The sequence below is a fragment of the Oncorhynchus kisutch genome, unplaced genomic scaffold (assembly GCF_002021735.2).
Source record: "Oncorhynchus kisutch isolate 150728-3 unplaced genomic scaffold, Okis_V2 scaffold746, whole genome shotgun sequence".
Lineage (NCBI taxonomy): Eukaryota > Metazoa > Chordata > Actinopteri > Salmoniformes > Salmonidae > Oncorhynchus > Oncorhynchus kisutch.
This window is the reverse complement of record NW_022262691.1, coordinates 148669-175349: the sequence shown is the minus strand read 5'-3', so window position 1 is coordinate 175349 and position 26681 is coordinate 148669. Positions and strand designations below refer to the sequence as shown.

At 44.0% G+C, this 26681-nt stretch overlaps 6 non-coding genes across 6 annotated transcripts; all 6 read right to left on the bottom strand.

The window, feature by feature from the left end:
- Nucleotides 1-573: 573 nt before the first annotated feature.
- On the bottom strand, nucleotides 574-646 carry trnar-ccu (transfer RNA arginine (anticodon CCU)). The gene has a single exon. It is a non-coding gene; the product is annotated as a tRNA-Arg (tRNA).
- A 1233-nt stretch (nucleotides 647-1879) lies between these two features.
- On the bottom strand, nucleotides 1880-1952 carry trnar-ccu (transfer RNA arginine (anticodon CCU)). Its single transcript has one exon. It is a non-coding gene; the product is annotated as a tRNA-Arg (tRNA).
- Nucleotides 1953-3188: 1236 nt separating this feature from the next.
- Nucleotides 3189-3261, bottom strand: trnar-ccu (transfer RNA arginine (anticodon CCU)). The gene has a single exon. It is a non-coding gene; the product is annotated as a tRNA-Arg (tRNA).
- A 1237-nt stretch (nucleotides 3262-4498) lies between these two features.
- trnar-ccu (transfer RNA arginine (anticodon CCU)) lies at nucleotides 4499-4571 on the bottom strand. The gene has a single exon. It is a non-coding gene; the product is annotated as a tRNA-Arg (tRNA).
- A 5125-nt stretch (nucleotides 4572-9696) lies between these two features.
- Nucleotides 9697-9769, bottom strand: trnar-ccu (transfer RNA arginine (anticodon CCU)). The gene has a single exon. It is a non-coding gene; the product is annotated as a tRNA-Arg (tRNA).
- Nucleotides 9770-23429: 13660 nt separating this feature from the next.
- trnar-ccu (transfer RNA arginine (anticodon CCU)) lies at nucleotides 23430-23502 on the bottom strand. The gene has a single exon. It is a non-coding gene; the product is annotated as a tRNA-Arg (tRNA).
- Nucleotides 23503-26681: the final 3179 nt, after the last annotated feature.

The window sequence follows — 26681 nt, the reverse complement described above, 5'->3', positions numbered from 1 at the left end:
TTCTGCTGCGTTTCATTTTTTAAATAATTGGTTAGCAGAGGATGGTTTCGATCCATCGGAACTCTGGGTTATGGGCCCAGCACGCTTCCGCTGCGCCACTCTGCTCTCAGCCAGTTCAGAAAAGACTAGAAATCACAATCCATGGTTAGGAGGCCAGTGTCTTAGGCCACTGGGGCACTGTTTACCTTCTGCAAAACAGACGAACTGATAGAAGCAGTAAAAATAATGTGTACTGGATAGCAGTGAGAGACGCAAATTCATTTAGCTTTCTAATTTCTGCTTGCGTTTCATTAAAAAAAAATCTGGTTAGGGCTCTCAGCCACTTCAGAAAAGACTAGAACTCACAATCCATGGCTTAGGAGGCCAGGGTCTTAAGCCACTGGGTACTGTGTAAACAGTATGACCTATACAACTGTTGAAAGAGGTAAAAACAAATGTATAATGGCAATGGACATATGCCATTTTTTTTGGTCACACTTAAATTAAAAAGAAACTTTTAGCAGAGGATGATTATTATCCATCAACACTGGGTTATGGGATCAGCACGCTTCGCTGCCCAACTCTGCTTCCACCCACCCCAGATGGGACTTGAACCCACAATCCCTGGCTTAGGAGGCCAGTACCTTATCCATTAGGCCACTGGGGCACGTTTACCTTCTGCAAACAGTACGAACTGATAGAAGCAGTAAAAAACAATGTGTACTGGATAGCACTGAGAGACGCAAATGAAATTTAGCTTTCTAATTTCTGCTTGCGTTTCATTTTTTTAAATAATCTGGTTAGCAGAGGATGGTTTCGATCCATCGACCTCTGGGTATGGGCCCAGCACGCTTCCGCTGCGCCACTCTGCTCTCAGCCACTTCAGAAAAGACTAGAACTCACAATCCATGGCTTAGGAGGCCAGTGTCTTAGGCCACTGGGGTACTGTGTAAACAGTAAGACCTATACAAACTGTTGGAAGAGGTAAAAACAAATGTATAATGGCAATGAGACATGCCATGAAACGACAATTTTTTTGTTTTTTTTGTTCGCACTTAAAATCTAAAAAGAAAACTGTTTAGCAGAGGATGGTTTCGATCCATCGACCTCTGGGTTATGGGCCCAGCACGCTTCCGCTGCGGCACTCTGCTCTCAGCCACTTCAGGAAAGACTAGAACTCACAATCCATGGCTTAGGAGGCCTGTGTCTTAGGACACTGGGGCACTGATTACCTTCTGCAAACAGTACGAACTGATAGAAGCAGTAAAAAAATGTGTACTGGATAGCACTGAGAGACACAAATGAAATTTAGCTTTCTAATTTCTGCTTGCGTTCATTTTTTAAATAATCTGGTTAGCAGAGGATGGTTTCGATCCATCGACCTCTGGTTATGGGCCCAGCACGCTTCCGCTGCGCCACTCTGCTCTCAGCCAGTTCAGAAAAGACTAGAACTCACAATCCATGGCTTAGGAGGCCAGTGTCTTAGGCCACTGGGGCACTGTTTACCTTCTGCAAACAGTACGAACTGATAGAAGCAGTAAAAATAATGTGTACTGGATAGCAGTGAGAGACGCAAATTCAATTTAGCTTTCTAATTTCTGCTTGCGTTTCATTAAAAAAAAATCTGGTTAGTGGCTCTCAGCCACTTCAGAAAAGACTAGAACTCACAATCCATGGCTTAGGAGGCCAGTGTCTTAAGCCACTGGGTACTGTGTAAACAGTATGACCTATACAAACTGTTGGAAGAGGTAAAAACAAATGTATAATGGCAATGAGACATGCCATTTTTTTTGTTCGCACTTAAAATCTAAAAAGAAACTTTTAGCAGAGGATGATTATTATCCATCGACCACTGGGTTATGGGATCAGCACGCTTCCGCTGCCCAACTCTGCTTCCATCCACCCCAGATGGGACTTGAACCCACAATCCCTGGCTTAGGAGGCCAGTACCTTATCCATTAGGCCACTGGGGCACTGTTTACCTTCTGCAAACAGTACGAACTGATAGAAGCAGTAAAAACAATGTGTACTGGATAGCACTGAGAGACGCAAATGAAATTTAGCTTTCTAATTTCTGCTTGCGTTTCATTTTTTAAAATAATCTGGTTAGCAGAGGATGGTTTCGATCCATCGACCTCTGGGTTATGGGCCCAGCACGCTTCCGCTGCGCCACTCTGCTCTCAGCCACTTCAGAAAAGACTAGAACTCACAATCCATGGCTTAGGAGGCCAGTGTCTTAGGCCACTGGGGTACTGTGTAAACAGTAAGACCTATACAAACTGTTGGAAGAGGTAAAAACAAATGTATAATGGCAATGAGACATGCCATGAAACGACAATTTTTTTTGTTTTTTTTGTTCGCACTTAAAATCTAAAAAGAAACTGTTTAGCAGAGGATGGTTTCGATCCATCGACCTCTGGGTTATGGGCCCAGCACGCTTCCGCTGCGGCACTCTGCTCTCAGCCACTTCAGGAAAGACTAGAACTCACAATCCATGGCTTAGGAGGCCTGTGTCTTAGGACACTGGGGCACTGATTACCTTCTGCAAACAGTACGAACTGATAGAAGCAGTAAAAAAATGTGTACTGGATAGCACTGAGACACAAATGAAATTTAGCTTTCTAATTTCTGCTTGCGTTTCATTTTTTTAAATAATCTGGTTAGCAGAGGATGGTTTCGATCCATCGACCTCTGGGTTATGGGCCCAGCACGCTTCCGCTGCGCCACTCTGCTCTCAGCCAGTTCAGAAAAGACTAGAACTCACAATCCATGGCTTAGGAGGCCAGTGTCTTAGGCCACTGGGGCACTGTTTACCTTCTGCAAACAGTACGAACTGATAGAAGCAGTAAAAATAATGTGTACTGGATAGCAGTGAGAGACGCAAATTCAATTTAGCTTTCTAATTTCTGCTTGCGTTTCATTAAAAAAAAATCTGGTTAGTGGCTCTCAGCCACTTCAGAAAAGACTAGAACTCACAATCCATGGCTTAGGAGGCCAGTGTCTTAAGCCACTGGGGTACTGTGTAAACAGTATGACCTATACAAACTGTTGGAAGAGGTAAAAACAAATGTATAATGGCAATGAGACATGCCATTTTTTTTGTTCGCACTTAAAATCTAAAAAGAAACTTTTTAGCAGAGGATGATTATTATCCATCGACCACTGGGTTATGGGATCAGCACGCTTCCGCTGCCAACTCTGCTTCCATCCACCCCAGATGGGACTTGAACCCACAATCCCTGGCTTAGGAGGCCAGTACCTTATCCATTAGGCCACTGGGGCACTGTTTACCTTCTGCAAACAGTACGAACTGATAGAAGCAGTAAAAACAATGTGTACTGGATAGCACTGAGAGACGCAAATGAAATTTAGCTTTCTAATTTCTGCTTGCGTTTCATTTTTTAAAATAATCTGGTTAGCAGAGGATGGTTTCGATCCATCGACCTCTGGGTTATGGGCCCAGCACGCTTCCGCTGCGCCACTCTGCTCTCAGCCACTTCAGAAAAGACTAGAACTCACAATCCATGGCTTAGGAGGCCAGTGTCTTAGGCCACTGGGGTACTGTGTAAACAGTATGACCTATACAAACTGTTGGAAGAGGTAAAAACAAATGTATAATGGCAATGAGACATGCCATGAAACGACAATTTTTTTTGTTTTTTTGTTCGCACTTAAAATCTAAAAAGAAACTGTTTAGCAGAGGATGGTTTCGATCCATCGACCTCTGGGTTATGGGCCCAGCACGCTTCCGCTGCGGCACTCTGCTCTCAGCCACTTCAGGAAAGACTAGAACTCACAATCCATGGCTTAGGAGGCCTGTGTCTTAGGACACTGGGGCACTGATTACCTTCTGCAAACAGTACGAACTGATAGAAGCAGTAAAAACAATGTGTACTGGATAGCACTGAGAGACACAAATGAAATTTAGCTTTCTAATTTCTGCTTGCGTTTCATTTTTAAAATAATCTGGTTAGCAGAGGATGGTTTCGATCCATCGACCTCTGGGTTATGGGCCCAGCACGCTTCCGCTGCGCCACTCTGCTCTCAGCCAGTTCAGAAAAGACTAGAACTCACAATCCATGGCTTAGGAGGCCAGTGTCTTAGGCCACTGGGGCACTGTTTACCTTCTGCAAACAGTACGAACTGATAGAAGCAGTAAAAATAATGTGTACTGGATAGCACTGAGAGACGCAAATTCAATTTAGCTTTCTAATTTCTGCTTGCGTTTCATTAAAAAAAAATCTGGTTAGTGGCTCTCAGCCACTTCAGAAAAGACTAGAACTCACAATCCATGGCTTAGGAGGCCAGTGTCTTAAGCCACTGGGGTACTGTGTAAACAGTATGACCTATACAAACTGTTGGAAGAGGTAAAAACAAATGTATAATGGCAATGAGACATGCCATTTTTTTTGTTCGCACTTAAAATCTAAAAAGAAACTTTTTAGCAGAGGATGGTTATTATCCATCGACCACTGGGTTATGGGATCAGCACGCTTCCGCTGCCCACTCTGCTTCCATCCACCCCAGATGGGACTTGAACCCACAATCCCTGGCTTAGGAGGCCAGTACCTTATCCATTAGGCCACTGGGGCACTGTTTACCTTCTGCAAACAGTACGAACTGATAGAAGCAGTAAAAACAATGTGTACTGGATAGCACTGAGAGACGCAAATGAAATTTAGCTTTCTAATTTCTGCTTGCGTTTCATTTTTTAAAATAATCTGGTTAGCAGAGGATGGTTTCGATCCATCGACCTCTGGGTTATGGGCCCAGCACGCTTCCGCTGCGCCACTCTGCTCTCAGCCACTTCAGAAAAGACTAGAACTCACAATCCATGGCTTAGGAGGCCAGTGTCTTAGGCCACTGGGGTACTGTGTAAACAGTATGACCTATACAAACTGTTGGAAGAGGTAAAAACAAATGTATAATGGCAATGAGACATGCCATGAAACGACAATTTTTTTTGTTTTTTTGTTCGCACTTAAAATCTAAAAAGAAACTGTTTAGCAGAGGATGGTTTCGATCCATCGACCTCTGGGTTATGGGCCCAGCACGCTTCCGCTGCGGCACTCTGCTCTCAGCCACTTCAGGAAAGACTAGAACTCACAATCCATGGCTTAGGAGGCCTGTGTCTTAGGACACTGGGGCACTGATTACCTTCTGCAAACAGTACGAACTGATAGAAGCAGTAAAAACAATGTGTACTGGATAGCACTGAGAGACACAAATGAAATTTAGCTTTCTAATTTCTGCTTGCGTTTCATTTTTTAAATAATCTGGTTAGCAGAGGATGGTTTCGATCCATCGACCTCTGGGTTATGGGCCCAGCACGCTTCCGCTGCGCCACTCTGCTCTCAGCCAGTTCAGAAAAGACTAGAACTCACAATCCATGGCTTAGGAGGCCAGTGTCTTAGGCCACTGGGGCACTGTTTACCTTCTGCAAACAGTACGAACTGATAGAAGCAGTAAAAATAATGTGTACTGGATAGCACTGAGAGACGCAAATTCAATTTAGCTTTCTAATTTCTGCTTGCGTTTCATTAAAAAAAAATCTGGTTAGCAGAGGATGGTTTCGATCCATCGACCTCTGGGTTATGGGCCCAGCACGCTTCCGCTGCGCCACTCTGCTCTCAGCCACTTCAGAAAAGACTAGAACTCACAATCCATGGCTTAGGAGGCCAGTGTCTTAGGCCACTGGGGTACTGTGTAAACAGTATGACCTATACAAACTGTTGGAAGAGGTAAAAACAAATGTATAATGGCAATGAGACATGCCATGAAACGACAATTTTTTGTTTTTTTTGTTCGCACTTAAAATCTAAAAAGAAACTGTTTAGCAGAGGATGGTTTCGATCCATCGACCTCTGGGTTATGGGCCCAGCACGCTTCCGCTGCGGCACTCTGCTCTCAGCCACTTCAGGAAAGACTAGAACTCACAATCCATGGCTTAGGAGGCCAGTGTCTTAGGACACTGGGGCACTGATTACCTTCTGCAAACAGTACGAACTGATAGAAGCAGTAAAAACAATGTGTACTGGATAGCACTGAGAGACACAAATGAAATTTAGCTTTCTAATTTCTGCTTGCGTTTCATTTTTTAAAATAATCTGGTTAGCAGAGGATGGTTTCGATCCATCGACCTCTGGGTTATGGGCCCAGCACGCTTCCGCTGCGCCACTCTGCTCTCAGCCACTTCAGAAAAGACTAGAACTCACAATCCATGGCTTAGGAGGCCAGTGTCTTAGGCCACTGGGGCACTGTTTACCTTCTGCAAACAGTACGAACTGATAGAAGCAGTAAAAATAATGTGTACTGGATAGCACTGAGAGACGCAAATTCAATTTAGCTTTCTAATTTCTGCTTGCGTTTCATTAAAAAAAAAATCTGGTTAGCAGAGGATGGTTTCGATCCATCGACCTCTGGGTTATGGGCCCAGCACGCTTCCGCTGCGCCACTCTGCTCTCAGCCACTTCAGAAAAGACTAGAACTCACAATCCATGGCTTAGGAGGCCAGTGTCTTAGGCCACTGGGGCACTGTTTACCTTCTGCAAACAGTACGAACTGATAGAAGCAGTAAAAATAATGTGTACTGGATAGCACTGAGAGACGCAAATTCAATTTAGCTTTCTAATTTCTGCTTGCGTTTCATTAAAAAAAAAATCTGGTTAGCAGAGGATGGTTTCGATCCATCGACCTCTGGGTTATGGGCCCAGCACGCTTCCGCTGCGCCACTCTGCTCTCAGCCACTTCAGAAAAGACTAGAACTCACAATCCATGGCTTAGGAGGCCAGTGTCTTAGGCCACTGGGGTACTGTGTAAACAGTATGACCTATACAAACTGTTGGAAGAGGTAAAAACAAATGTATAATGGCAATGAGACATGCCATGAAACGACAATTTTTTTGTTTTTTTTGTTCGCACTTAAAATCTAAAAAGAAACTGTTTAGCAGAGGATGGTTTCGATCCATCGACCTCTGGGTTATGGGCCCAGCACGCTTCCGCTGCGGCACTCTGCTCTCAGCCACTTCAGGAAAGACTAGAACTCACAATCCATGGCTTAGGAGGCCTGTGTCTTAGGACACTGGGGCACTGATTACCTTCTGCAAACAGTACGAACTGATAGAAGCAGTAAAAACAATGTGTACTGGATAGCACTGAGAGACACAAATGAAATTTAGCTTTCTAATTTCTGCTTGCGTTTCATTTTTAAAATAATCTGGTTAGCAGAGGATGGTTTCGATCCATCGACCTCTGGGTTATGGGCCCAGCACGCTTCCGCTGCGCCACTCTGCTCTCAGCCAGTTCAGAAAAGACTAGAACTCACAATCCATGGCTTAGGAGGCCAGTGTCTTAGGCCACTGGGGCACTGTTTACCTTCTGCAAACAGTACGAACTGATAGAAGCAGTAAAAATAATGTGTACTGGATAGCACTGAGAGACGCAAATTCAATTTAGCTTTCTAATTTCTGCTTGCGTTTCATTAAAAAAAAATCTGGTTAGCAGAGGATGGTTTCGATCCATCGACCTCTGGGTTATGGGCCCAGCACGCTTCCGCTGCGCCACTCTGCTCTCAGCCACTTCAGAAAAGACTAGAACTCACAATCCATGGCTTAGGAGGCCAGTGTCTTAGGCCACTGGGGTACTGTGTAAACAGTATGACCTATACAAACTGTTGGAAGAGGTAAAAACAAATGTATAATGGCAATGAGACATGCCATGAAACGACATTTTTTTGTTTTTTTTGTTCGCACTTAAAATCTAAAAAGAAACTGTTTAGCAGAGGATGGTTTCGATCCATCGACCTCTGGGCCCAGCACGCTTCCGCTGCGCCACTCTGCTTCCATCCACCCCAGATGGGACTTGAACCACAATCCTGGCTTAGGAGGCCAGTGCCTTATCCATTAGGCCACTGGGGCACTGTTTACCTTCTGCAAACAGTACGAACTGATAGAAGCAGTAAAAACAATGTGTAGTGGATTAGCACTGAGAGACGCAAATGAAATTTAGCTTTCTAATTTCTGCTTGCGTTTCATTAAAAAAAATCTGGTTAGCAGAGGATGGTTTCGATCCATCAACCTCTGGGTTATGGGCCCAGCACGCTTCCGCTGCGCCACTCTGCTCTCAGCCACTTCAGAAAAGACTAGAACTCACAATCCATGGCTTAGGAGGCCAGTGTCTTAGGCCACTGGGGTACTGTGTAAACAGTATGACCTATACAAACTGTTGGAAGAGGTAAAAACAAATGTATATGGCAATGAGACATGCCATGAAACGACATTTTTTTTGTTTTTTTTGTTCGCACTTAAAATCTAAAAAGAAACTGTTTAGCAGAGGATGGTTTCGATCCATCGACCTCTGGGTTATGGGCCCAGCACGCTTCCGCACTCTGCTCTCAGCCACTTCAGGAAAGACTAGAACTCACAATCCATGGCTTAGGAGGCCTGTGTCTTAGGACACTGGGGCACTGAATTACCTTCTGCAAACAGTACGAACTGATAGAAGCAGTAAAAACAATGTGTACTGGATAGCAATGAGAGACGCAAATGAAATTTAGCTTTCTAATTCTGCTTGCGTTTCATTTTTTTAAATAATCTGGTAGCAGAGGATGGTTTCGATCCATCGACCTCTGGGTTATGGGCCCAGCACGCTTCCGCTGCGCCACTCTGCTCTCAGCCACTTCAGAAAGACTAGAACTCACAATCCATGGCTTAGGAGGCCAGTGTCTTAGGCCACTGGGGCACTGTTTACCTTCTGCAAACAGTACGAACTGATAGAAGCAGTAAAAATAATGTGTACTGGATAGCACTGAGAGACGCAAATTCAATTTAGCTTTCTAATTTCTGCTTGCATTTCATTAAAAAAAATCTGGTTAGTGGCTCTCAGCCACTTCAGAAAGACTAGAACTCACAATCCATGGCTTAGGAGGCCAGTGTCTTAAGCCACTGGGTACTGTGTAACAGTATGACCTATACAAACTGTTGGAAGAGGTAAAAACAAATGTATAATGGCAATGAGACATGCCATGAAACGACAATTTTTTTAGTTTTTTTTGTTCGCACTTAAAATCTAAAAAGAAACTGTTTAGCAGAGGATGGTTTCGACCCATCGACCTCTGGGTTATGGGCCCAGCACGCTTCCGCTGCGGCACTCTGCTTCCATCCACCCCAGATGGGACTTGAACCCACAATCCCTGGCTTAGGAGGCCAGTGGCCTTAGGCTACGGGGGTACTGTGTAAACAGTATGACCTATACAAACTGTTGGAAGAGGTAAAAACAAATGTATAATGGCAATGAGACATGCCATGAAACGACAATTTTTTTTGTTTTTTTGTTCGCACTTAAAATCTAAAAAGAAACTGTTTAGCAGAGGATGGTTTCGATCCATCGACCTCTGGGTTATGGGCCCAGCACGCTTCCGCTGCGGCACTCTGCTCTCAGCCACTTCAGGAAAGACTAGAACTCACAATCCACGGCTTAGGAGGCCTGTGTCTTAGGACACTGGGGCACTGATTACCTTCTGCAAACAGTACGAACTGATAGAAGCAGTAAAAACAATGTGTACTGGATAGCACTGAGAGACACAAATGAAATTTAGCTTTCTAATTTCTGCTTGTGTTTCATTTTTTAAAATAATCTGGTTAGCAGAGGATGGTTTCGATCCATCGACCTCTGGGTTATGGGCCCAGCACGCTTCCGCTGCACCACTCTGCTTCCATCCACCCCAGATGGGACTTGAACCCACAATCCCTGGCTTAGGAGGCCAGTGCCTTATCCATTAGGCCACTGGGGCACTGTTTACATTCTGCAAACAGTACGAACTGATAGAAGCAGTAAAATAATGTGTACTGGATAGCACTGAGAGACGCAAATGAAATTTAGCTTTCTAATTTCTGCTTGCGTTTCATTTTTTTAAATAATCTGGTTAGCAGAGGCTGGTTTCGATCCCATCGACCTCTGGGTTATGGGCCCAGCAAGCTTCGCTGCGCCACTCTGCTCTCAGCCACTTCAGAAAAGACTAGAACTCACAATCCATGGCTTAGGAGGCCAGTGTCTATCCATTAGGCCACTGGGGCACTGTTACATTCTGCAAACAGTACGAACTGATAGAAGCAGTAAAAATAATGTGTACTGGATAGCACTGAGAGACGCAAATGAAATTTAGCTTTCTAATTTCTGCTTGCGTTTCATTTTTTTTAAATAATCTGGTTAGCAGAGGATGGTTTCGATCCATCGACCTCTGGGTTATGGCCCAGCACGCTTCCGCTGCACCACTCTGCTCTCAGCCACTTCAGAAAAGACCAGAACTCACAATCCATGGCTTAGGAGGCCAGTGTCTTAGGCCACTGGGGCACTGTTTACCTTCTGCAAACAGTACGAACTGATAGAAGCAGTAAAAATAATGTGTACTGGATAGCACTGAGAGACGCAAATTCAATTTAGCTTTCTAATTTCTGCTTGCGTTCATAAAAAATAAAATCTGGTTAGCAGAGGATGGTTTCGATCCATCGACCTCTGGGTTATGGGCCCAGCACGCTTCCGCTGCGCCACTCTGCTCTCAGCCACTTCAGAAAGACTAGAACTCACAATCCATGGCTTAGGAGGCCAGTGTCTTAGGCCACTGGGGTACTGTGTAAACAGTATGACCTATACAAACTGTTGGAAGAGGTAAAAACAAATGTATAATGGCAATGAGACATGCCATGAAACGACATTTTTTTTGTTTTTTTGTTCGCACTTAAAATCTAAAAAGAAACTGTTTAGCAGAGGATGGTTTCGATCCATCGACTCTGGGTTATGGGCCCAGCACGCTTCCGCACTCTGCTCTTAGCCACTTCAGGAAAGACTAGAACTCACAATCCATGGCTTAGGAGGCCTGTGTCTTAGGACACTGGGGGCACTGATTACCTTCTGCAAACATTACGAACTGATAGAAGCAGTAAAAACAATGTGTACTGGATAGCACTGAGAGAACAAATGAAATTTAGCTTTCTAATTTCTGCTTGGTTTCATTTTTTAAAATAATCTGGTTAGCAGAGGATGTTTCGATCCATCGACCTCTGGGTTATGGGCCCAGCACGCTTCCGCTGCACCACTCTGCTTCCATCCACCCCAGATGGGACTTGAACCACAATCCCTGGCTTAGGAGGCCAGTGCCTTATCCATTAGGCCCTGGGGCACTGTTTACATTATGCAAACAGTACGAACTGATAGAAGCAGTAAAAATAATGTGTACTGGATAGCACTGAGAGACGCAAATGAAATTTAGCTTTCTAATTTCTGCTTGCGTTTCATTTTTAAAATAATCTGGTTAGCAGAGGATGGTTTCGATTCATCGACCACTGGGTTATGGGCCCAGCACGCTTCCGCTGCGCCACTCTGCTCTCAGCCACTTCAGAAAAGACTAGAACTCACAATCCATGGCTTAGGAGGCCAGTGTCTTAGGCCACTGGGGTACTGTGTAAACAGTATGACCTATACAAACTGTTGGAAGAGGTAAAAACAAATGTATAATGGCAATGAGACATGCCATGAAACGACAATTTTTTTGTTTTTTTTGTTCGCACTTAAAATCTAAAAAGAAACTGTTTAGCAGAGGATGGTTTCGATCCATCGACCTCTGGGTTATGGGCCCAGCACGCTTCCGCTGCGCCACTCTGCTCTCAGCCACTTCAGAAAAGACTAGAAACTCACAATCCATGGCTTAGGAGGCCAGTGTCTTATCCTTAGGCCACTGGGGCACTGTTTACATTCTGCAAACAGTACGAACTGATAGAAGCAGTAAAAATAATGTGTACTGGATAGCACTGAGAGACGCAAATGAAATTTAGCTTTCTAATTTCTGCTTGCGTTTCATTTTTTTAAATAATCTGGTTAGCAGAGGATGGTTTCGATCCATCGACCTCTGGGTTATGGGCCCAGCACGCTTCCGCTGCACCACTCTGCTCTCAGCCACTTCAGAAAAGACTAGAACTCACAATCCATGGCTTAGGAGGCCAGTGTCTTAGGCCACTGGGGCACTGTTTACCTTCTGCAAACAGTACGAACTGATAGAAGCAGTAAAAATAATGTGTACTGGATAGCACTGAGAGACGCAAATTCAATTTAGCTTTCTAATTTCTGCTTGCGTTTCATTTAAAAAAAATCTGGTTAGCAGAGGATGGTTTCGATCCATCGACCTCGGGTTATGGGCCCAGCACGCTTCCGCTGCGCCACTCTGCTCTCAGCCACTTCAGAAAAGACTAGAACTCACAATCCATGGCTTAGGAGGCCAGTGTCTTAGGCCACTGGGGGTACTGTGTAAACAGTATGACCTATACAAACTGTTGGAAGAGGTAAAAACAAATGTATAATGGCAATGAGACATGCCATGAAACGACAATTTTTTTTGTTTTTTTTGTTCGCACTTAAAATCTAAAAAGAAACTGTTTAGCAGAAGATGGTTTCGATCCATCGACCTCTGGGTTATGGGCCCAGCACGCTTCCGCTGCGGCACTCTGCTCTCAGCCACTTCAGGAAAGACTAGAACTCACAATCCATGGCTTAGGAGGCCTGTGTCTTAGGACACTGGGGCACTGATTACCTTCTGCAAACAGTACGAACTGATAGAAGCAGTAAAAACAATGTGTACTGGATAGCAATGAGAGACGCAAATGAAATTTAGCTTTCTAATTTCTGCTTGCGTTTCATTTTTTAAAATAATCTGGTAGCAGAGGATGGTTTCAATCCATCGACCTCTGGGTTATGGGCCCAGCACGCTTCCGCTGCGCCACTCTGCTCTCAGCCACTTCAGAAAAGACTAGAACTCACAATCCATGGCTTAGGAGGCCAGTGTCTTAGGCCACTGGGGCACTGTTTACCTTCTGCAAACAGTACGAACTGATAGAAGCAGTAAAATAATGTGTACTGGATAGCACTGAGAGACGCAAATTCAATTTAGCTTTCTAATTTCTGCTTGCGTTCATTAAAAAAAAATCTGGTTAGCAGAGGATGGTTTCGATCCATCGACCTCTGGGTTATGGGCCCAGCACGCTTCCGCTGCGCCACTCTACTCTCAGCCACTTCAGAAAAGACTAGAACTCACAATCCATGGCTTAGGAGGCCAGAGTCTTAGGCCACTGGGGTACTGTGTAAACAGTATGACCTATACAAACTGTTGGAAGAGGGTAAAAACAAATGTATAATGGCAATGAGACATGCCATGAAACGACAATTTTTTTTGTTTTTTTGTTCGCACTTAAAATCTAAAAAGAAACTGTTTAGCAAGAAGATGGTTTCGATCCATCGACCTCTGGGTTATGGGCCCAGCACGCTTCCGCTGCGGCACTCTGCTCTCAGCCACTTCAGGAAAGACTAGAACTCACAATCCATGGCTTAGGAGGCCTGTGTCTTAGGACACTGGGGCACTGATTACCTTCTGCAAACAGTACGAACTGATAGAAGCAGTAAAAACAATGTGTACTGGATAGCAATGAGAGACGCAAATGAAATTTAGCTTTCTAATTTCTGCTTGCGTTTCATTTTTTAAAATAATCTGGTTAGCAGAGGATGGTTTCAATCCATCGACCTCTGGGTTATGGGCCCAGCACGCTTCCGCTGCGCCACTCTGCTCTCAGCCACTTCAGAAAGACTAGAACTCACAATCCATGGCTTAGGAGGCCAGTGTCTTAGGCCACTGGGGGCACTGTTTTACCTTCTGCAAACAGTACGAACTGATAGAAGCAGTAAAAATAATGTGTACTGGATAGCACTGAGAGACGCAAATTCAATTTAGCTTTCTAATTTCTGCTTGCGTTTCATTAAAAAAAAAATCTGGTTAGCAGAGGATGGTTTCGATCCATCGACCTCTGGGTTATGGGCCCAGCACGCTTCCGCTGCGCCACTCTACTCTCAGCCACTTCAGAAAAGACTAGAACTCACAATCCATGGCTTAGGAGGCCAGAGTCTTAGGCCACTGGGGTACTGTGTAAACAGTATGACCTATACAAACTGTTGGAAGAGGTAAAAACAAATGTATAATGGCAATGAGACATGCCATGAAACGACAATTTTTTTTGTTTTTTTTGTTCGCACTTAAAATCTAAAAAGAAACTGTTTAGAAGATGATGTTTTCGATCCTTCGACCTTTGGGTTATGGGCCCAGCACGCTTCCGCTGCGCCACTCTGCTCTCAGCCACTTCAGAAAAGACTAGAACTCACAATCCATGGCTTAGGAGGCCAGAGTCTTAGGCCACTGGGGTACTGTGTAAACAGTATGACCTATACAAACTGTTGGAAGAGGTAAAAACAAATGTATAATGGCAATGAGACATGCCATGAAACGACAATTTTTTTTGTTTTTTTTGTTCGCACTTAAAATCTAAAAAGAAACTGTTTAGAAGATGATGTTTTCGATCCTTCGACCTCTGGGTTATGGGCCCAGCACGCTTCCGCTGCGCCACTCTGCTCTCAGCCACTTCAGAAAAGACTAGAACTCACAATCCATGGCTTAGGAGGCCAGTGTCTTAGGACACTGGGCACTGTTTACCTTCTGCAAACAGTACGAACTGATAGAAGCAGTAAAAATAATGTGTACTGGATAGCACTGAGAGACGCAAATTCAATTTAGCTTTCTAATTTCTGCTTGCGTTTCATTAAAAAAAAATCTGGTTAGTGGCTCCCAGCCACTTCAGAAAAGACTAGAACTCACAATCCATGGCTTAGGAGGCCAGTGTTTTAAGCCACTGGGGTACTGTGTAAACAGTATGACCTATACAAACTGTTGGAAGAGGTAAAAACAAATGTATAATGGCAATGAGACATGCCATGAAACGACAATTTTTTTTGTTTTTTTTGTTCGCACTTAAAATCTAAAAAGAAACTGTTTAGCAGAAGATGGTTTCGATCCATCGACCTCTGGGTTATGGGCCCATCACGCTTCCGCTGCGGCACTCTGCTCTCAGCCACTTCAGGAAAGACTAGAACTCACAATCCATGGCTTAGGAGGCCTGTGTCTTAGGACACTGGGGCACTGATTACCTTCTGCAAACAGTACGAACTGATAGAAGCAGTAAAAACAATGTGTACTGGATAGCACTGAGAGACACAAATGAAATTTAGCTTTCTAATTTCTGCTTGCGTTTCATTTTTAAAATAATCTGGTTAGCAGAGGATGGTTTCGATCCATCGACCTCTGGGTTATGGGCCCAGCACGCTTCCGCTGCGCCACTCTGCTCTCAGCCACTTCAGAAAAGACTAGAACTCACAATCCATGGCTTAGGAGGCCAGAGTCTTAGGCCACTGGGGTACTGTGTAAACAGTATGACCTATACAAACTGTTGGAAGAGGTAAAAACAAATGTATAATGGCAATGAGACATGCCATGAAACGACAATTTTTTTTGTTTTTTTTGTTCGCACTTAAAATCTAAAAAGAAACTGTTTAGCAGAGGATGGTTTCGATCCATCGACCTCTGGGTTATGGGCCCAGCACGCTTCCGCTGCGCCACTCTGCTCTCAGCCACTTCAGAAAAGACTAGAACTCACAATCCATGGCTTAGGAGGCCAGTGTCTTATCCATTAGGCCACTGGGGCACTGATTACCTTCTGCAAACAGTACGAACTGATAGAAGCAGTAAAAACAATGTGTACTGGATAGCAATGAGAGACGCAAATGAAATTTAGCTTTCTAATTTCTGCTTGCGTTTCATTTTTTAAAATAATCTGGTTAGCAGAGGATGGTTTCAATCCATCGACCTCTGGGTTATGGGCCCAGCACGCTTCCGCTGCGCCACTCTGCTCTCAGCCACTTCAGAAAAGACTAGAACTCACAATCCATGGCTTAGGAGGCCAGTGTCTTAGGCCACTGGGGCACTGTTTACCTTCTGCAAACAGTACGAACTGATAGAAGCAGTAAAAATAATGTGTACTGGATAGCACTGAGAGACGCAAATTCAATTTAGCTTTCTAATTTCTGCTTGCGTTTCATTAAAAAAAAAATCTGGTTAGCAGAGGATGGTTTCGATCCATCGACCTCTGGGTTATGGGCCCAGCACGCTTCCGCTGCGCCACTCTACTCTCAGCCACTTCAGAAAAGACTAGAACTCACAATCCATGGCTTAGGAGGCCAGAGTCTTAGGCCACTGGGGTACTGTGTAAACAGTATGACCTATACAAACTGTTGGAAGAGGTAAAAACAAATGTATAATGGCAATGAGACATGCCATGAAACGACAATTTTTTTTGTTTTTTTTGTTCGCACTTAAAATCTAAAAAGAAACTGTTTAGCAGAAGATGGTTTCGATCCATCGACCTCTGGGTTATGGGCCCAGCACGCTTCCGCTGCGGCACTCTGCTCTCAGCCACTTCAGGAAAGACTAGAACTCACAATCCATGGCTTAGGAGGCCTGTGTCTTAGGACACTGGGGCACTGATTACCTTCTGCAAACAGTACGAACTGATAGAAGCAGTAAAAACAATGTGTACTGGATAGCAATGAGAGACGCAAATGAAATTTAGCTTTCTAATTTCTGCTTGCGTTTCATTTTTTAAAATAATCTGGTTAGCAGAGGATGGTTTCAATCCATCGACCTCTGGGTTATGGGCCCAGCACGCTTCCGCTGCGCCACTCTGCTCTCAGCCACTTCAGAAAAGACTAGAACTCACAATCCATGGCTTAGGAGGCCAGTGTCTTAGGCCACTGGGGCACTGTTTACCTTCTGCAAACAGTACGAACTGATAGAAGCAGTAAAAATAATGTGTACTGGATAGCACTGAGAGACGCAAATTCAATTTAGCTTTCTAATTTCTGCTTGCGTTTCATTAAAAAAAAAATCTGGTTAGCAGAGGATGGTTTCGATCCATCGACCTCTGGGTTATGGGCCCAGCACGCTTCCGCTGCGCCACTCTACTCTCAGCCACTTCAGAAAAGACTAGAACTCACAATCCATGGCTTAGGAGGCCAGAGTCTTAGGCCACTGGGGTACTGTGTAAACAGTATGACCTATACAAACTGTTGGAAGAGGTAAAAACAAATGTATAATGGCAATGAGACATGCCATGAAACGACAATTTTTTTTGTTTTTTTGTTCGCACTTAAAATCTAAAAAGAAACTGTTTAGAAGATGATGTTTTCGATCCTTCGACCTTTGGGTTATGGGCCCAGCACGCTTCCGCTGCGCCACTCTGCTCTCAGCCACTTCAGAAAAGACTAGAACTCACAATCCATGGCTTAGGAGGCCAGAGTCTTAGGCCACTGGGGTACTGTGTAAACAGTATGACCTATACAAACTGTTGGAAGAGGTAAAAACAAATGTATAATGGCAATGAGACATGCCATGAAACGACAATTTTTTTTGTTTTTTTGTTCGCACTTAAAATCTAAAAAGAAACTGTTTAGAAGATGATGTTTTCGATCCTTCGACCTCTGGGTTATGGGCCCAGCACGCTTCCGCTGCGCCACTCTGCTCTCAGCCACTTCAGAAAAGACTAGAACTCACAATCCATGGCTTAGGAGGCCAGTGTCTTAGGACACTGGGGCACTGTTTACCTTCTGCAAACAGTACGAACTGATAGAAGCAGTAAAAATAATGTGTACTGGATAGCACTGAGAGACGCAAATTCAATTTAGCTTTCTAATTTCTGCTTGCGTTTCATTAAAAAAAATCTGGTTAGTGGCTCCCAGCCACTTCAGAAAAGACTAGAACTCACAATCCATGGCTTAGGAGGCCAGTGTTTTAAGCCACTGGGGTACTGTGTAAACAGTATGACCTATACAAACTGTTGGAAGAGGTAAAAACAAATGTATAATGGCAATGAGACATGCCATGAAACGACAATTTTTTTTGTTTTTTTTGTTCGCACTTAAAATCTAAAAAGAAACTGTTTAGCAGAAGATGGTTTCGATCCATCGACCTCTGGGTTATGGGCCCAGCACGCTTCCGCTGCGGCACTCTGCTCTCAGCCACTTCAGGAAAGACTAGAACTCACAATCCATGGCTTAGGAGGCCTGTGTCTTAGGACACTGGGGCACTGATTACCTTCTGCAAACAGTACGAACTGATAGAAGCAGTAAAAACAATGTGTACTGGATAGCACTGAGAGACACAAATGAAATTTAGCTTTCTAATTTCTGCTTGCGTTTCATTTTTTAAAATAATCTGGTTAGCAGAGGATGGTTTCGATCCATCGACCTCTGGGTTATGGGCCCAGCACGCTTCCGCTGCGCCACTCTGCTCTCAGCCACTTCAGAAAAGACTAGAACTCACAATCCATGGCTTAGGAGGCCAGAGTCTTAGGCCACTGGGGTACTGTGTAAACAGTATGACCTATACAAACTGTTGGAAGAGGTAAAAACAAATGTATAATGGCAATGAGACATGCCATGAAACGACAATTTTTTTTGTTTTTTTTGTTCGCACTTAAAATCTAAAAAGAAACTGTTTAGAAGATGATGTTTTCGATCCTTCGACCTCTGGGTTATGGGCCCAGCACGCTTCCGCTGCGCCACTCTGCTCTCAGCCACTTCAGAAAAGACTAGAACTCACAATCCATGGCTTAGGAGGCCAGTGTCTTAGGACACTGGGGCACTGTTTACCTTCTGCAAACAGTACGAACTGATAGAAGCAGTAAAAATAATGTGTACTGGATAGCACTGAGAGACGCAAATTCAATTTAGCTTTCTAATTTCTGCTTGCGTTTCATTAAAAAAAATCTGGTTAGTGGCTCCCAGCCACTTCAGAAAAGACTAGAACTCACAATCCATGGCTTAGGAGGCCAGTGTTTTAAGCCACTGGGGTACTGTGTAAACAGTATGACCTATACAAACTGTTGGAAGAGGTAAAAACAAATGTATAATGGCAATGAGACATGCCATGAAACGACAATTTTTTTGTTTTTTTTGTTCGCACTTAAAATCTAAAAAGAAACTGTTTAGCAGAAGATGGTTTCGATCCATCGACCTCTGGGTTATGGGCCCAGCACGCTTCCGCTGCGGCACTCTGCTCTCAGCCACTTCAGGAAAGACTAGAACTCACAATCCATGGCTTAGGAGGCCTGTGTCTTAGGACACTGGGGCACTGATTACCTTCTGCAAACAGTACGAACTGATAGAAGCAGTAAAAACAATGTGTACTGGATAGCACTGAGAGACACAAATGAAATTTAGCTTTCTAATTTCTGCTTGCGTTTCATTTTTTTAAATAATCTGGTTAGCAGAGGATGGTTTCGATCCATCGACCTCTGGGTTATGGGCCCAGCACGCTTCCGCTGCGCCACTCTGCTCTCAGCCAGTTCAGAAAAGACTAGAACTCACAATCCATGGCTTAGGAGGCCAGTGTCTTAGGCCACTGGGGCACTGTTTACCTTCTGCAAACAGTACGAACTGATAGAAGCAGTAAAAATAATGTGTACTGGATAGCACTGAGAGACGCAAATTCAATTTAGCTTTCTAATTTCTGCTTGCGTTTCATAAAAAAAAAATCTGGTTAGCAGAGGATGGTTTCGATCCATCGACCTCTGGGTTATGGGCCCAGCACGCTTCCGCTGCGCCACTCTGCTCTCAGCCACTTCAGAAAAGACTAGAACTCACAATCCATGGCTTAGGATGCCAGTGTCTTATGCCACTGGGGCACTGTTTACCTTCTGCAAACAGTACGAACTGATAGAAGCAGTAAAAATAATGTGTACTGGATAGCACTGAGAGACGCAAATTCAATTTAGCTTTCTAATTTCTGCTTGCGTTTCATTAAAAAAAAATCTGGTTAGTGGCTCCCAGCCACTTCAGAAAAGACTAGAACTCACAATCCATGGCTTAGGAGGCCAGTGTCTTAAGCCACTGGGGTACTGTGTAAACAGTATGACCTATACAAACTGTTGGAAGAGGTAAAAACAAATGTATAATGGCAATGAGACATGCCATGAAACGACATTTTTTTTTGTTTTTTTTGTTCGCACTTAAAATCTAAAAAGAAACTGTTTAGCAGAAGATGGTTTCGATCCATCGACCTCTGGGTTATGGGCCCAGCACGCTTCCGCTGCGGCACTCTGCTCTCAGCCACTTCAGGAAAGACTAGAACTCACAATCCATGGCTTAGGAGGCCTGTGTCTTAGGACACTGGGGCACTGATTACCTTCTGCAAACAGTACGAACTGATAGAAGCAGTAAAAACAATGTGTACTGGATAGCACTGAGAGACACAAATGAAATTTAGCTTTCTAATTTCTGCTTGCGTTTCATTTTTTTAAATAATCTGGTTAGCAGAGGATGGTTTCGATCCATCGACCTCTGGGTTATGGGCCCAGCACGCTTCCGCTGCGCCACTCTGCTCTCAGCCAGTTCAGAAAAGACTAGAACTCACAATCCATGGCTTAGGAGGCCAGTGTCTTAGGCCACTGGGGCACTGTTTACCTTCTGCAAACAGTACGAACTGATAGAAGCAGTAAAAATAATGTGTACTGGATAGCACTGAGAGACGCCAATTCAATTTAGCTTTCTAATTTCTGCTTGCGTTTCATAAAAAAAAAAATCTGGTTAGCAGAGGATGGTTTCGATCCATCGACCTCTGGATTATGGGCCCAGCACGCTTCCGCTGCGCCACTCTGCTCTCAGCCACTTCAGAAAAGACTAGAACTCACAATCCATGGCTTAGGATGCCAGTGTCTTAGGCCACTGGGGCACTGTTTACCTTCTGCAAACAGTACGAACTGATAGAAGCAGTAAAAATAATGTGTACTGGATAGCACTGAGAGACGCAAATTCAATTTAGCTTTCTAATTTCTGCTTGCGTTTCATTAAAAAAAAATCTGGTTAGTGGCTCCCAGCCACTTCAGAAAAGACTAGAACTCACAATCCATGGCTTAGGAGGCCAGTGTCTTAAGCCACTGGGGTACTGTGTAAACAGTATGACCTATACAAACTGTTGGAAGAGGTAAAAACAAATGTATAATGGCAATGAGACATGCCATGAAACGACAATTTTTTTTGTTTTTTTTTTCGCACTTAAAATCTAAAAAGAAACTGTTTAGCAGAAGATGGTTTCGATCCATCGACCTCTGGGTTATGGGCCCAGCACGCTTCCGCTGCGGCACTCTGCTCTCAGCCACTTCAGGAAAGACTAGAACTCACAATCCATGGCTTAGGAGGCCTGTGTCTTAGGACACTGGGGCACTGATTACCTTCTGCAAACAGTACGAACTGATAGAAGCAGTAAAAACAATTTGTACTGGATAGCACTGAGAGACACAAATTAAATTTAGCTTTCTAATTTCTGCTTGCGTTTCATTTTTTAAAATAATCTGGTTAGCAGAGGATGGTTTCGATCCATCGACCTCTGGGTTATGGGCCCAGCACGCTTCCGCTGCGCCACTCTGCTCTCAGCCAGTTCAGAAAAGACTAGAACTCACAATCCATGGCTTAGGAGGCCAGTGTCTTAGGCCACTGGGGCACTGTTTACCTTCTGCAAACAGTACGAACTGATAGAAGCAGTAAAAATAATGTGTACTGGATAGCACTGAGAGACGCAAATTCAATTTAGCTTTCTAATTTCTGCTTGCGTTTCATAAAAAAAAAAATCTGGTTAGCAGAGGATGGTTTCGATCCATCGACCTCTGGGTTATGGGCCCAGCACGCTTCCGCTGCGCCACTCTGCTCTCAGCCACTTCAGAAAAGACTAGAACTCACAATCCATGGCTTAGGAGGCCAGTGTCTTAGGCCACTGGGGCACTGTTTACCTTCTGCAAACAGTACGAACTGATAGAAGCAGTAAAAATAATGTGTACTGGATAGCACTGAGAGACGCAAATTCAATTTAGCTTTCTAATTTCTGCTTGCGTTTCATTAAAAAAAAATCTGGTTAGTGGCTCCCAGCCACTTCAGAAAAGACTAGAACTCACAATCCATGGCTTAGGAGGCCAGTGTCTTAAGCCACTGGGGTACTGTGTAAACAGTATGACCTATACAAACTGTTGGAAGAGGTAAAAACAAATGTATAATGGCAATGAAACATGCCATGAAACGACACATTTTTTTATTTTTTTTGTTCGCACTTAAAATCTAAAAAGAAAATTTTTAGCAGAGGATGGTTATTATCCATCGACCACTGGGTTATGGGATCAGCACGCTTCCGCTGCGCCACTCTGCTTCGATCCACACCAGATGGGACTTGAACCCACAATCCCTTGCTTAGGAGGCCAGTACCTTATCCATTAGGCCACTGGGGCACTGTTTACCTTCTGCAAACAGTACGAACTGATAGAAGCAGTAAAAACAAAGTGTACTGGATAGCACTGAGAGACGCAAATGAAATTTAGCTTTCTAATTTCTGCGTGCGTTTGATTTTTTTAAATAATCTGGTTAGCAGAGGATGGTTTCGATCCATCGACCTCTGGGTTATGGGCCCAGCACGCTTCCGCTGCGGCACTCTGCTCTCAGCCACTTCAGGAAAGACTAGAACTCACAATCCATGGCTTAGGAGGCCTGTGTCTTAGGACACTGGGGCACTGATTACCTTCTGCAAACAGTACGAACTGATAGAAGCAGTAAAAACAATGTGTACTGGATAGCACTGAGAGACACAAATGAAATTTAGCTTTCTAATTTCTGCTTGCGTTTCATTTTTTTAAATAATCTGGTTAGCAGAGGATGGTTTCGATCCATCGACCTCTGGGTTATGGGCCCAGCACGCTTCCGCTGCGCCACTCTGCTCTCAGCCAGTTCAGAAAAGACTAGAACTCACAATCCATGGCTTAGGAGGCCAGTGTCTTAGGCCACTGGGGCACTGTTTACCTTCTGCAAACAGTACGAACTGATAGAAGCAGTAAAAATAATGTGTACTGGATAGCACTGAGAGACGCAAATTCAATTTAGCTTTCTAATTTCTGCTTGCGTTTCATAAAAAAAAAATCTGGTTAGCAGAGGATGGTTTCGATCCATCGACCTCTGGGTTATGGGCCCAGCACGCTTCCGCTGCGCCACTCTGCTCTCAGCCACTTCAGAAAAGACTAGAACTCACAATCCATGGCTTAGGAGGCCAGTGTCTTAGGCCACTGGGGCACTGTTTACCTTCTGCAAACAGTACGAACTGATAGAAGCAGTAAAAATAATGTGTACTGGATAGCACTGAGAGACGCAAATTCAATTTAGCTTTCTAATTTCTGCTTGCGTTTCATTAAAAAAAAATCTGGTTAGTGGCTCCCAGCCACTTCAGAAAAGACTAGAACTCACAATCCATGGCTTAGGAGGCCAGTGTCTTAAGCCACTGGGGTACTGTGTAAACAGTATGACCTATACAAACTGTTGGAAGAGGTAAAAACAAATGTATAATGGCAATGAAACATGCCATGAAACGACACATTTTTTTATTTTTTTTGTTCGCACTTAAAATCTAAAAAGAAAATTTTTAGCAGAGGATGGTTATTATCCATCGACCACTGGGTTATGGGATCAGCACGCTTCCGCTGCGCCACTCTGCTTCGATCCACACCAGATGGGACTTGAACCCACAATCCCTGGCTTAGGAGGCCAGTACCTTATCCATTAGGCCACTGGGGCACTGTTTACCTTCTGCAAACAGTACGAACTGATAGAAGCAGTAAAAACAAAGTGTACTGGATAGCACTGAGAGACGCAAATGAAATTTAGCTTTCTAATTTCTGCGTGCGTTTGATTTTTTTAAATAATCTGGTTAGCAGAGGATGGTTTCGATCCATCGACCTCTGGGTTATGGGCCCAGCACGCTTCCGCTGCGCCACTCTGCTCTCAGCCACTTCAGAAAAGACTAGAACTCACAATCCATGGCTTAGGAGGCCAGTGTCTTAGGCCACTGGGGCACTGTTTACCTTCTGCAAACAGTACGAACTGATAGAAGCAGTAAAAATAATGTGTACTGGATAGCACTGAGAGACGCAAATTCAATTTAGCTTTCTAATTTCTGCTTGCGTTTCATTAAAAAAAAATCTGGTTAGTGGCTCCCAGCCACTTCAGAAAAGACTAGAACTCACAATCCATGGCTTAGGAGGCCAGTGTCTTAAGCCACTGGGGTACTGTGTAAACAGTATGACCTATACAAACTGTTGGAAGAGGTAAAAACAAATGTATAATGGCAATGAAACATGCCATGAAACGACACATTTTTTTATTTTTTTTGTTCGCACTTAAAATCTAAAAAGAAAATTTTTAGCAGAGGATGGTTATTATCCATCGACCACTGGGTTATGGGATCAGCACGCTTCCGCTGCGCCACTCTGCTTCGATCCACACCAGATGGGACTTGAACCCACAATCCCTTGCTTAGGAGGCCAGTACCTTATCCATTAGGCCACTGGGGCACTGTTTACCTTCTGCAAACAGTACGAACTGATAGAAGCAGTAAAAACAAAGTGTACTGGATAGCACTGAGAGACGCAAATGAAATTTAGCTTTCTAATTTCTGCGTGCGTTTGATTTTTTTAAATAATCTGGTTAGCAGAGGATGGTTTCGATCCATCGACCTCTGGGTTATGGGCCCAGCACGCTTCCGCTGCGGCACTCTGCTCTCAGCCACTTCAGGAAAGACTAGAACTCACAATCCATGGCTTAGGAGGCCTGTGTCTTAGGACACTGGGGCACTGATTACCTTCTGCAAACAGTACGAACTGATAGAAGCAGTAAAAACAATGTGTACTGGATAGCAATGAGAGACGCAAATGAAATTTAGCTTTCTAATTTCTGCTTGCGTTTCATTTTTTTAAATAATCTGGTTAGCAGAGGATGGTTTCGATCCATCGACCTCTGGGTTATGGGCCCAGCACGCTTCCGCTGCGCCACTCTGCTCTCAGCCACTTCAGAAAAGACTAGAACTCACAATCCATGGCTTAGGAGGCCAGTGTCTTAGGCCACTGGGGCACTGTTTACCTTCTGCAAACAGTACGAACTGATAGAAGCAGTAAAAATAATGTGTACTGGATAGCACTGAGAGACTCAAATTCAATTTAGCTTTCTAATTTCTGCTTGCGTTTCATTAAAAAAAAAATCTGGTTAGCAGAGGATGGTTTCGATCCATCGACCTCTGGGTTATGGGCCCAGCACGCTTCCGCTGCGCCACTCTACTCTCAGCCACTTCAGAAAAGACTAGAACTCACAATCCATGGCTTAGGAGGCCAGTGTCTTAAGCCACTGGGGTACTGTGTAAACAGTATGACCTATACAAACTGTTGGAAGAGGTAAAAACAAATGTATAATGGCAATGAAACATGCCATGAAACGACACATTTTTTTATTTTTTTTGTTCGCACTTAAAATCTAAAAAGAAAATTTTTAGCAGAGGATGGTTATTATCCATCGACCACTGGGTTATGGGATCAGCACGCTTCCGCTGCGCCACTCTGCTTCGATCCACACCAGATGGGACTTGAACCCACAATCCCTTGCTTAGGAGGCCAGTACCTTATCCATTAGGCCACTGGGGCACTGTTTACCTTCTGCAAACAGTACGAACTGATAGAAGCAGTAAAAACAAAGTGTACTGGATAGCACTGAGAGACGCAAATGAAATTTAGCTTTCTAATTTCTGCGTGCGTTTGATTTTTTTAAATAATCTGGTTAGCAGAGGATGGTTTCGATCCATCGACCTCTGGGTTATGGGCCCAGCACGCTTCCGCTGCGGCACTCTGCTCTCAGCCACTTCAGGAAAGACTAGAACTCACAATCCATGGCTTAGGAGGCCTGTGTCTTAGGACACTGGGGCACTGATTACCTTCTGCAAACAGTACGAACTGATAGAAGCAGTAAAAACAATGTGTACTGGATAGCAATGAGAGACGCAAATGAAATTTAGCTTTCTAATTTCTGCTTGCGTTTCATTTTTTTAAATAATCTGGTTAGCAGAGGATGGTTTCGATCCATCGACCTCTGGGTTATGGGCCCAGCACGCTTCCGCTGCGCCACTCTGCTCTCAGCCACTTCAGAAAAGACTAGAACTCACAATCCATGGCTTAGGAGGCCAGTGTCTTAGGCCACTGGGGCACTGTTTACCTTCTGCAAACAGTACGAACTGATAGAAGCAGTAAAAATAATGTGTACTGGATAGCACTGAGAGACTCAAATTCAATTTAGCTTTCTAATTTCTGCTTGCGTTTCATTAAAAAAAAAATCTGGTTAGCAGAGGATGGTTTCGATCCATCGACCTCTGGGTTATGGGCCCAGCACGCTTCCGCTGCGCCACTCTACTCTCAGCCACTTCAGAAAAGACTAGAACTCACAATCCATGGCTTAGGAGGCCAGAGTCTTAGGCCACTGGGGTACTGTGTAAACAGTATGACCTATACAAACTGTTGGAAGAGGTAAAAACAAATGTATAATGGCAATGAGACATGCCATGAAACGACAATTTTTTTTGTTTTTTTTGTTCGCACTTAAAATCTAAAAAGAAACTGTTTAGAAGATGATGTTTTCGATCCTTCGACCTCTGGGTTATGGGCCAAGCACGCTTCCGCTGCGCCACTCTGCTCTCAGCCACTTCAGAAAAGACTAGAACTCACAATCCATGGCTTAGGAGGCCAGAGTCTTAGGCCACTGGGGTACTGTGTAAACAGTATGACCTATACAAACTGTTGGAAGAGGTAAAAACAAATGTATAATGGCAATGAAACATGCCATGAAACGACACATTTTTTTATTTTTTTTGTTCGCACTTAAAATCTAAAAAGAAAATTTTTAGCAGAGGATGGTTATTATCCATCGACCACTGGGTT